This window comes from Diplotaxodon limnothrissa, linkage group LG12, assembly GCF_057381915.1.
Source record: "Diplotaxodon limnothrissa isolate DT_005_m linkage group LG12, D_limnothrissa_male_GT1.1, whole genome shotgun sequence".
NCBI lineage: Eukaryota > Metazoa > Chordata > Actinopteri > Cichliformes > Cichlidae > Diplotaxodon > Diplotaxodon limnothrissa.
Window position 1 is genome coordinate 7,849,048 of NC_140607.1, and position 10,469 is coordinate 7,859,516.

Sequence of the window (10,469 nt, forward strand, 5' to 3'; positions counted from 1 at the left end):
TTAAAAAATAAAGTGGCACAGCGGCACTGTGTTAAAGGCCTGTGTTTTTACCATCAGCGTGACAGCACCGTGCCGCCTTTGCAGTTTTAAGGCCCAGGGAAACAAGCCTGCCAGCGCTCTGTAGCGGCTGTGACCGCTGCCGATAAGGAAAGGCTGCTCTTCATAGAGGACTCAAGCTCGGGGAAACGTTTTCTGGTCGACTCTGGCTCCCAGAAGAGCCTCTGGAACTCTTGTGTCGTCTTTACAATGGTATATTATTTAATCTCAAAAAAAACAAAATAAAAAAAAATTGGAGATTTCCCGTATCACATAACATGTGCAGGTACACTGGTACAGCACATGTGAGCGAAATTCTTATGTGTGTGCAACAGAGGTGTGCAAAATACAATAACATAAGAACAAGCAAAATATACGAATGGGTAAATCTGAGAATTATAAGAATAAATATATGTACAAATATAAGAGTGTATGTTAGGGCTGTTCGATATAACGATATATATCAAATGACAATATAAAAATGTCTATCGTTTCCTATTACGCTATCGTTTGTTTCGTGATGTCGTAAAATAAACTGTTTACAGCAGTATTTTTCATCGTTTTGACGGTCACCTTAGTGGCTATATTAATTTCTTAAAGTTCTCTCTTTCTCTTATATTTAATATAACCACACTATGGGCGGGCAAGTGCCTGTTTTTACGTGTTTTCGTTAGCAACAATGACGGTAAAACCATCGCGTGGTTCCGCTGTACGCTTGTTTGTTTTCCACGTAAACCTTTCACAATAAAGCTCAAGATCCTGTTGAGACTTTTCAAAACAAACTGAATCACATGAGAGAGTATGCAGAGTTTACAGATGAGAAGCAAACAAAGAGCCGTCAGACTCAAACTATATGTATACACCTGCCCGCCTTCGTAAACAACTAAATGCTATGTTGCCCTATCATTTTTTGATTGGTCCACATGGTATATTTTTTCACCAATAGGAAAGGCTGGGGGAGTTGGGAGGGGGACTGAGTGCTTTCTAGTGTTTTTCCTTATAAAAACCGTTTCTTCCCGCAGTAAATATAAACAACGATAGTATTCAGGAAGAAAACCTGCATATATTATACTGAACATAAAGTTGTTTGCAAAACTTGTGCATAATTTTTACAAATGTACAACTTCTATTCGCATTTCAAGTTATGAAAACAATTCCTTAAACATGTTTGTGGCTTTTACAGTAAAAATGACAAGTATTTTCTACTCGGATTTTGAATTTTTTTTGTCTGAATTTAGATCTATTGTGCAAATATAGTATAAATGAAAAATTAACTCAAATTTCAGATATTTGAGGTTGTGCCAAAAAAAAAAAGAAGAAGATTTTTTTAAAGGTGAAATATAGAGGTAAAATCTAAAGTAGTCAAAAACGGCCAATTATACTCTGGACCCCAGAGGGTTACTAAATACATTTACATGTCTTGGTGACTGCAGCTGGAACCTTGGCAAAAAGTGTATGTGTGTGTGTGGAATGCTAGCTACCAGCATTCATAATATAATAGTTACAATAGCAACAGTAACCAGGGGGGTGGGGCTTAAATGACAGAACAAAGACAGGCTACCATGATGTCACATGCCAGGCCACCATGATGTCACAAGCCAGGCCACCATGATGTCACATGCCAGGCCATAAAAATCTATAAATAGGGGTGCCTCGACACACAGTTGTAGAATTCCCTTGCAGGTGAATTTAAGCTAGCGATTGAATTGTGTTTTCAGATGAAAGCGCTTATAACCTTCTCCCAAAGTAGAGTACTCTTCCTCCACCCAAACCTAAAATGTATATTTCTAAATACAGGGAAGCAATTGTATTAGAAAATAAATATAAAAATGAACACAGGACCATGGTGCCAAGAACAGTTAAGGCCCCATCTCATCGCGAAATGTGCCCACAGAGGCCAGAAGGCGAAAAACCTGAACACACATTCAGGAAAAAACCAGAACACACAGGCATGAAGAAAGTCATGGCTCAACCTGCTTGTGTGGATACACGCAAAGGGGACAAGCAGCTCCTTGAGAAATCTGGACTTGTCCCCTTTTATTTACAGAAAAACGATTACAGAATCGTTCCAGGCTACCTGCGTAGAAGAAAGGCAGAGAAAGAAAAGGCTAAGCAGGACAATGATGCCTGGTTAACAAAACAACAGGAAACAGTTAAACCACTGGCCGAACAGGAGAAACAAAACATTCTCCAGGGCCTAAAGAGGAGGTTTAATGAGCTAAACTTTGAATATCAATCCCTCCCTTTTACTATCTCCCCTTCACAGCACAAAAAATACAATTACAAAATGTTTCTCGAAGAGGCAATGAGTCAAGTTGAAAAAGACATTGCCCTTTTTGAGGAACATAAATACATTTACGTAGGCAGGGAAGATGCATCTGACGAACAACAGTTACAGCGGACTCCACTGCCACCCATTAGACCGAAAAAGACAAAGTTGACACCCGCTCCTCAAGTCACACAACCAACGAAAAAGGAAACTTTCTCGACCGACAACCTACCACCTTTTCGTAGGATGTGTGTTCCACCTATATCCAGAAGTGGAAAGCAACCTATTCCCATGACTGAGAACCTTCACAGACAACCTATTCCCACCCAACTAGTTATAATTCCACGACCTAGTCCTGTCCCTCTGCCACCTATTTGTAAAAAAGCTGAATCTACACCCCGACCACCTGTAAGACCTCCAATGAAACGAGGTGTAACACCCATCCTTCCACCCATTTCCACCAAAAAGCTGTAGTGCTGTACCGTTAGAGTAGTTTTTTAACTACCTAACCCCCAACCGGTCTTGACAGAAGCCGCACCATCTGAGCCTGGTTCTGTCGAAGGTTTCTTCTTTTTAAGACAAAGGAGTTTTTCCTTCCCACCGTCGCCCAGTGCTTGCTCAGATGAGATCATTTGATTGTTGGGGTTTTCTTAAACATAAATTGGCCTATTGAAAAAATGTAGTGGTTCTTACTACATTTTATTTTCAATAGACCAATTTATGTTCAAAAAAAAAAAAATTACAGCAGAAAAGAAAGCATGGGAGACATCTGATGCATTTCATTGCTTTTTAAAAAATAATTTATAATTTATCTGGAACAAATAAAAGAAAGTAAAAATAATCTTTTGTGGATTCTTTTTCTTCAATAAGTAGTAGAATAGGCAGTTCTTTATACATAAAGCGTAGTGTTTTGTTAAAAAATAAAGTGGCACAGCGGCACTGTGTTAAAGGCCTGTGTTTTTACCATCAGCGTGACAGCACCGTGCCGCCTTTGCAGTTTTAAGGCCCAGGGAAACAAGCCTGCCAGCGCTCTGTAGCGGCTGTGACCGCTGCCGATAAGGAAAGGCTGCTCTTCATAGAGGACTCAAGCTTGGGGAAACGTTTTCTGGTCGACTCTGGCTCCCAGAAGAGCCTCTGGAACTCTTGTGTCGTCTTTACAATGGTATATTATTTAATCTCAAAAAAAACAAAATAAAAAAAAATTGGAGATTTCCCGTATCACATAACATGTGCAGGTACACTGGTACAGCACATGTGAGCGAAATTCTTATGTGTGTGCAACAGAGGTGTGCAAAATACAATAACATAAGAACAAGCAAAATATACGAATGGGTAAATCTGAGAATTATAAGAATAAATATATGTACAAATATAAGAGTGTATGTTAGGGCTGTTCGATATAACGATATATATCAAATGACGATATAAAAATGTCTATCGTTTCCTATTACGCTATCGTTTGTTTCGTGATGTCGTAAAATAAACTGTTTACAGCAGTATTTTTCATCGTTTTGACGGTCACCTTAGTGGCTATATTAATTTCTTAAAGTTCTCTCTTTCTCTTATATTTAATATAACCACACTATGGGCGGGCAAGTGCCTGTTTTTACGTGTTTTCGTTAGCAACAATGACGGTAAAACCATCGCGTGGTTCCGCTGTACGCTTGTTTGTTTTCCACGTAAACCTTTCACAATAAAGCTCAAGATCCTGTTGAGACTTTTCAAAACAAACTGAATCACATGAGAGAGTATGCAGAGTTTACAGATGAGAAGCAAACAAAGAGCCGTCAGACTCAAACTATATGTATACACCTGCCCGCCTTCGTAAACAACTAAATGCTATGTTGCCCTATCATCTTTTGATTGGTCCACATGGTATATTTTTTCACCAATAGGAAAGGCTGGGGGAGTTGGGAGGGGGACTGAGTGCTTTCTAGTGTTTTTCCTTATAAAAACCGTTTCTTCCCGCAGTAAATATAAACAACGATAGTATTCAGGAAGAAAACCTGCATATATTATACTGAACATAAAGTTGTTTGCAAAACTTGTGCATAATTTTTACAAATGTACAACTTCTATTCGCATTTCAAGTTATGAAAACAATTCCTTAAACATGTTTGTGGCTTTTACAGTAAAAATGACAAGTATTTTCTACTCGGATTTTGAATTTTTTTTGTCTGAATTTAGATCTATTGTGCAAATATAGTATAAATGAAAAATTAACTCAAATTTCAGATATTTGAGGTTGTGCCAAAAAAAAAAAGAAGAAGATTTTTTTAAAGGTGAAATATAGAGGTAAAATCTAAAGTAGTCAAAAACGGCCAATTATACTCTGGACCCCAGAGGGTTACTAAATACATTTACATGTCTTGGTGACTGCAGCTGGAACCTTGGCAAAAAGTGTATGTGTGTGTGTGGAATGCTAGCTACCAGCATTCATAATATAATAGTTACAATAGCAACAGTAACCAGGGGGGTGGGGCTTAAATGACAGAACAAAGACAGGCTACCATGATGTCACATGCCAGGCCACCATGATGTCACAAGCCAGGCCACCATGATGTCACATGCCAGGCCATAAAAATCTATAAATAGGGGTGCCTCGACACACAGTTGTAGAATTCCCTTGCAGGTGAATTTAAGCTAGCGATTGAATTGTGTTTTCAGATGAAAGCGCTTATAACCTTCTCCCAAAGTAGAGTACTCTTCCTCCACCCAAACCTAAAATGTATATTTCTAAATACAGGGAAGCAATTGTATTAGAAAATAAATATAAAAATGAACACAGGACCATGGTGCCAAGAACAGTTAAGGCCCCATCTCATCGCGAAATGTGCCCACAGAGGCCAGAAGGCGAAAAACCTGAACACACATTCAGGAAAAAACCAGAACACACAGGCATGAAGAAAGTCATGGCTCAACCTGCTTGTGTGGATACACGCAAAGGGGACAAGCAGCTCCTTGAGAAATCTGGACTTGTCCCCTTTTATTTACAGAAAAACGATTACAGAATCGTTCCAGGCTACCTGCGTAGAAGAAAGGCAGAGAAAGAAAAGGCTAAGCAGGACAATGATGCCTGGTTAACAAAACAACAGGAAACAGTTAAACCACTGGCCGAACAGGAGAAACAAAACATTCTCCAGGGCCTAAAGAGGAGGTTTAATGAGCTAAACTTTGAATATCAATCCCTCCCTTTTACTATCTCCCCTTCACAGCACAAAAAATACAATTACAAAATGTTTCTCGAAGAGGCAATGAGTCAAGTTGAAAAAGACATTGCCCTTTTTGAGGAACATAAATACATTTACGTAGGCAGGGAAGATGCATCTGACGAACAACAGTTACAGCGGACTCCACTGCCACCCATTAGACCGAAAAAGACAAAGTTGACACCCGCTCCTCAAGTCACACAACCAACGAAAAAGGAAACTTTCTCGACCGACAACCTACCACCTTTTCGTAGGATGTGTGTTCCACCTATATCCAGAAGTGGAAAGCAACCTATTCCCATGACTGAGAACCTTCACAGACAACCTATTCCCACCCAACTAGTTATAATTCCACGACCTAGTCCTGTCCCTCTGCCACCTATTTGTAAAAAAGCTGAATCTACACCCCGACCACCTGTAAGACCTCCAATGAAACGAGGTGTAACACCCATCCTTCCACCCATTTCCACCAAAAAGCTGTAGTGCTGTACCGTTAGAGTAGTTTTTTAACTACCTAACCCCCAACCGGTCTTGACAGAAGCCGCACCATCTGAGCCTGGTTCTGTCGAAGGTTTCTTCTTTTTAAGACAAAGGAGTTTTTCCTTCCCACCGTCGCCCAGTGCTTGCTCAGATGAGATCATTTGATTGTTGGGGTTTTCTTAAACATAAATTGGCCTATTGAAAAAATGTAGTGGTTCTTACTACATTTTATTTTCAATAGACCAATTTATGTTCAAAAAAAAAAAATTACAGCAGAAAAGAAAGCATGGGAGACATCTGATGCATTTCATTGCTTTTTAAAAAATAATTTATAATTTATCTGGAACAAATAAAAGAAAGTAAAAATAATCTTTTGTGGATTCTTTTTCTTCAATAAGTAGTAGAATAGGCAGTTCTTTATACATAAAGCGTAGTGTTTTGTTAAAAAATAAAGTGGCACAGCGGCACTGTGTTAAAGGCCTGTGTTTTTACCATCAGCGTGACAGCACCGTGCCGCCTTTGCAGTTTTAAGGCCCAGGGAAACAAGCCTGCCAGCGCTCTGTAGCGGCTGTGACCGCTGCCGATAAGGAAAGGCTGCTCTTCATAGAGGACTCAAGCTCGGGGAAACGTTTTCTGGTCGACTCTGGCTCCCAGAAGAGCCTCTGGAACTCTTGTGTCGTCTTTACAATGGTATATTATTTAATCTCAAAAAAAACAAAATAAAAAAAAATTGGAGATTTCCCGTATCACATAACATGTGCAGGTACACTGGTACAGCACATGTGAGCGAAATTCTTATGTGTGTGCAACAGAGGTGTGCAAAATACAATAACATAAGAACAAGCAAAATATACGAATGGGTAAATCTGAGAATTATAAGAATAAATATATGTACAAATATAAGAGTGTATGTTAGGGCTGTTCGATATAACGATATATATCAAATGACGATATAAAAATGTCTATCGTTTCCTATTACGCTATCGTTTGTTTCGTGATGTCGTAAAATAAACTGTTTACAGCAGTATTTTTCATCGTTTTGACGGTCACCTTAGTGGCTATATTAATTTCTTAAAGTTCTCTCTTTCTCTTATATTTAATATAACCACACTATGGGCGGGCAAGTGCCTGTTTTTACGTGTTTTCGTTAGCAACAATGACGGTAAAACCATCGCGTGGTTCCGCTGTACGCTTGTTTGTTTTCCACGTAAACCTTTCACAATAAAGCTCAAGATCCTGTTGAGACTTTTCAAAACAAACTGAATCACATGAGAGAGTATGCAGAGTTTACAGATGAGAAGCAAACAAAGAGCCGTCAGACTCAAACTATATGTATACACCTGCCCGCCTTCGTAAACAACTAAATGCTATGTTGCCCTATCATTTTTTGATTGGTCCACATGGTATATTTTTTCACCAATAGGAAAGGCTGGGGGAGTTGGGAGGGGGACTGAGTGCTTTCTAGTGTTTTTCCTTATAAAAACCGTTTCTTCCCGCAGTAAATATAAACAACGATAGTGTTAACTCAAAAGACACGACGTTGTACTCTCATTCACAGCGCTTTTATTCCTTCCGCCATTTTACATACGGACCACAACAACAACACTTCGCGGGCAACCGTACTCTCGCGATAAAACAGAAAATAACAAGTTAACAATCTCCCTCTTTCTTAAAAAAATAAAATAAGAGTATAAACACACCCCAGTAAACATTTGTATACACACCCCTGTAAACATTTGTATACATATATGTATATATTTATATAAACAAAAAAAACATTTCAAAAGTGCTTTGCTTTACTTAAAGCATACTATCATTGCACACAATAAACAATGGTACATTTGAATGCAAAGACAACTTTGTAGACAAAGGATTACAGTATCCAGAGTCCTTCATCTAGCGCCTTTAGAAGGGTTAAAGGTGAAACTCCCTTTTTCGTCAGACAATCAGCAAGTTGAGATTTTGAATCTGACCAACAAACCTGTCTGATTTTCTTGGCTTGTATGAGCTCTTTAATGCTGCTCATTTCTAGCCTCAGTCTCTTCTCTGTAACCTGCTTAGTAGACTTGAGTGCATCAAACAAGGAATGATTATCAGTTACACAGATCAAAGGAAGAGCGTTTAGACCAGTGTTACCAGTTGTAAGCTCAGAAAAAAGTGTTGCCAGGAAGACAGCACTGTCTATTCCATCTGACATGGCAAGAGTTTCTCCTGCCAGTGTACTTCTGACCACGCGCCTGATTTTTTTAGACTGCCAGAAGAGAGGACAAAACTTTCCTCCTTTACCCATAAGGACGATTAATGCCCCTCCTTGAGTACCGCCATCAGGAAGGTTGCCAAATGAAGCATCACTGAAAACAACCAATGCCAGATCCTCACTGTTACCCAAGTGCTGAAACTTAAGAGTCACTTTCTCTGCCTTAAGTTTACGGATAACTTTGTTCACTTCATGAATAGACTGTACAGTTGCATCTTTGATATTAGATCCAAGGCTACATGTGTCAAACATAACATCAGGCCTTGTTTGTTTGGCAACCCACAAAATCTGTCCTATTTTTGACCTGAGTTGCTCACGTTCTGTTTCACTTAAGGAAGCCTCCCTCTGTACAGCCCGTGCTGCTTGTAACTGAACCGGTTGTAGGTTGTCAATGTAAAGTTGTTGATGCACCTCTATTACATCATTAACTGTACAAATGTCCATACCAACATAAGAAAAGCTGTCATGTTCTTCACGGCCCACAAGGAAGGTAGATTTCAGTACAGGAATGATATGAGTTGCAAAGTGACTTGAACCAGCCCAAAGGAAATCATCAACGTGACATGCAAGCACTCCTGTAACCTCAGATTGTTCATTCTGCCAATAGAACACTGCAGGATCAACCTGTGATATTTTACCACCAGTTTTGAGCATAATGTCTTTGACCTTATTGTACCAATAAAGTGAAGCATCTGCAAGTCCATAAACACACTTTTTCAGTTTCCATAGAACATTGTCCTTGCCAGCTTCAGGTGGGGGACGAAGATAGATGTCTCTTGACAGTTGCATTCCCTGCAAGAAGGCAGATTTAATGTCCATTGAATTTACTCTCCACTTGTTTTGACATATCACAGCTAGCACCAGTCTGAGGGACTCAGACGCACATGTTGGAGAGTCTTTCTGTAGTTCTTTAGTATTTACCTCTTCAAACCCCCGTGCCACAAGTCGAGCCTTTGGGACAACACCATTAGTAGTTTCTTTGAGTGTACAGACCCATCTAGTAGACACACATTTTTGACCCAGGTCTTTCACTTCATCAAACACACCATTACTTTGCCAGCTCTCAATCTCCTGCTGCTTAGCAGAATCAAAGGTAATATCTCTTGTTATGAGTACATCTGCATCTCTGTTTTCAGCTTCAGTGCAAAGACCATCAACAAGTGACATGTCTACAGCTTTCTTTTCACCTTCACTACCATCATGCTCAAGATATTGCACATTGTACCAGTTTTTGTATTGCCCTTTTGCTTTTCCCGCTCTGCCTAGCACTCTGGCTGTGTGTTGAACACCGTTGTCTCTGTTGGTAAAAGCAATCAGCTGTCCTGATCTTAACTTTACATTTGCAGAGACATGATCAGTGGGTGTAGAGGGCTCATTTGCAGTTTGTGTGACAGACATGTTTTCTGTAGTGTTAGTTTCTCTGTCAATAGTGATGTCTTCTTCCTCACTAATACTCTGTTCCCCATCGGGTGTGTCAGTGTCATCATTTTCAACTGCGTCTTTGTTGTCATCATCAGTAGTACTGTGTGATATTTGTTTATCTCCAGTCCGTGAATCCACTTTAGTCAATCTTGACTGGTGTACTCTTACAAGAGTCCCCCCATGTCTTACAAATACAACAGTTCCATCCTGCCCAATAACTACACCTGGACCCTTCCACTCTGTACAGTCGACTCGTTTGTAGTATACTTTATCTCCTGCCTCATATTTGTCATCTGTAGGCCTAAGTTGTTTGCGTAGTGCTCTCCTGATCCTTTCTGAACACTCTGCCTCAGTAAATGCTTTTCTGGAAGCATGTAATGCTGAGATATGTTCAGCTACTCTTGCACTTACAGTTGTGCCCTCTAAGGCAGGTGGCTTATCCATCAACACAGAAGGAAGGTTGGGGTTTTGGCCAAACACAAGTTGATGTGGACTATAACCATGTACATTAAGCATACTGTTTTTGGCCATAAGGGCCCAGTCTAGCGCAGTGTGCCAGTCACATCCTCGTTCCTTTTTTACCTTCAGGAGGATTTCTGTAAGTGTCATGTTATGTCTCTCCAGTAGTCCGTTGCTCCAGGGACTATACCCCGCCGTTGTTTTTACCTCAATGTTGAAGTTTTCAGCCATGTCCCGAATGTCCAACCCGTTCTCACTCCCAAAGCGTAACATTTTACGCTAGGTGACAAATCGTCACCATATTACGTTTTCGGCTACCCACCACGTTCCTAAATGA